General features: G+C 35.9%; 1 long non-coding RNA gene across 1 annotated transcript; it reads right to left on the bottom strand.

The window, feature by feature from the left end:
* Positions 1 to 699: 699 nt before the first annotated feature.
* On the bottom strand, positions 700 to 1,796 carry LOC130012215 (uncharacterized). Its single transcript, XR_008787598.1, has 3 exons — positions 1,694 to 1,796; positions 1,277 to 1,436; positions 700 to 798 (listed from the first exon to the last, which is right to left on the bottom strand). It is a non-coding gene; the product is annotated as an uncharacterized LOC130012215 (long non-coding RNA).
* Positions 1,797 to 2,206: the final 410 nt, after the last annotated feature.

The raw sequence follows: 2,206 nt of genomic DNA, 5'->3' as shown, positions 1-2,206 counted from the left end.
GCGCATAGGGGTCTTTAGCAGTGGGAGGAAACCGGAGGACCCAGAGCAAACCCACGAGGTTGGACAGACGACCCTTCCCCTTGTCACATACAACCGGGGATTCGAAACCATGCCAGTTGACTCAATGACAGGCTTTGTGATACAGCGCGCAGGTGCTAACCATTCGGTCATTCGCCCCCCTTATGAAAATGGATTATAAAACATATAACAAAAAACTTCAATAACAAGAATACAAGCACTGTGATGAACAAACCATTACTATATACATGTACAACATAAAATAACATCATTACAGAGAAATTTCATTCAAACATACATCAATATCAAAAAGCAAAAAAGGGGAACAATTAGCACTATAAAGGATACCCCCCCCCCCCAACCCAATATTAAACTACGAAAATAAAATAAAAAATGAATCCATAATATAAAAAGTAACGGTATATACACAGATTTGAAAATCTAGACTGCACCTATCCAATATATTAAGACCATCAATCACTTCCTTGCTAATCATCACACCAATAGGAACAGTATTTCTTTCAAAATATTAGATAGAGCTCTCAAGTGCAGCTACTAAGCGCAAGGGAGATAATCAGAGCTAGTGAATGTACATATTTCCCAAAAATAAAAATTACCAACATCATAACTTGAAAACAAAATACACATGCAGAAAAAAATTACATATTTACAAAATGACCCTTTTCATTCTTTCTGGCGCATAACGCAGCCAATTTTTTATGCATTCATTTATTTCTAAATCTGTTGCATGCCTGGTCATAGGATTTTTTCGTACAGCCCCTGAAAAAAATTTATGAAATAATTTAACACTCTTCCACATAATGGGGGGGGGGGGGGGCAAGGTTAGCGTGCGCGCTGTATCATAAAGTCTGTCATTGAGTCAACTGGCATGGTTTTGAATCCCTAGTTGTACGTGACAAGGAGTAGGGTCGCCTGTCCAACCTTGTGGGTATTCTCCGGTTTCCTTCCACTGCTAAAGACCCAGACGCGCAAGCGAATTATAGAAATAAAATTAAATCATGTTAGTCCCGAAATGACCTAGCTTGTGTCGAGTGGACATTAAATCCCATTTCTCTCTCCCATATTGCACTATCTGTGTTCTGTATGCATCGTTGTGAATCAAACTCTACTGAAACACCTACATACTATATTTATCATCTCAGGACCTTTATAAATTTAAAGCCAAGCTGGTATTAATTTTAGCCGCTAGGGTGTCTGTAAGCAGAGAGGGGTGATGATTGTAAAACTAGTTACTTACTTTCAATAATGTCTTTAAAAATCAGTGTAGAAAAAGCTGTTTTGTCCCCCTTTCCCTTCCAATTGTAATGAGTAGCGAGTGTATCGGTAAACAAAACTTTCATAATTCTTTTCGTCACTTCTTTTGCATTTGTACCCCCAATGGTACTCAAATGTAAGATCTGTAAAAACAAAAGTGATATTTTTTTTTTATAGAAATGTTTAAATTTTTCACTGGCAGCAATTGCGTGTAAATTAGAGACTGTAAAGAGGATGACAGTATGAAAAAATATTCAAATGCAGGCTAATAGCACTTATGCTTTTACTATCGCATTTATTTATCACTCTCTATTATATTTTGGGTATTGCTTTCATCTAGGTGTATTGAAATTACCGGTAATGTAACTCGTGAAAATTTTAATGAACAAAATAAACTTACCAAACTCTCTTTTTTGCTCTTGTCTTTCAGCGACATCATTACACCATTACATTCTACGATTGTACTCATAGGCAATTTAAGTGATGCTGGGAGTTCTAATTCTGGTCCAGCAACATCTGAAAATAATGACTTAAAAATTGTCTTAGAACATCGATCCACTAGTTTGGGTAGAACGATGTTTTGATAATTTCACATCGCTGAATTTGTAGCCTATCTAGATCTGTAATCTATATAAAAAGTAACTTACCTTCAAATATAACTCGCTCAACTATAACTGGTATAATATATCTTGTTCTGCTCTATGTAATCTAAGTAATCCAAGTAGCTGTAAATTGTAAATTTTTCTCGCAATCCGCGAATTATATTCAACATGCGCGCCATATTGTTAAAATAACATTCCCAGCATACCCCGTTTCCGGATCAAGAGTTGTGAAAGCTGAGTACAAATAAACCAATGAAAATAAGTTTAATAATGATTGAGTTCAATCAATGTCGACAATATACTCAAACAGA

Source organism: Patella vulgata, chromosome 1 (genome assembly GCF_932274485.2).
Source record: "Patella vulgata chromosome 1, xgPatVulg1.2, whole genome shotgun sequence".
In the NCBI taxonomy this organism is placed as follows: Eukaryota; Metazoa; Mollusca; class Gastropoda; family Patellidae; genus Patella; species Patella vulgata.
This window is presented reverse-complemented; position numbering and strand designations above follow the sequence as displayed.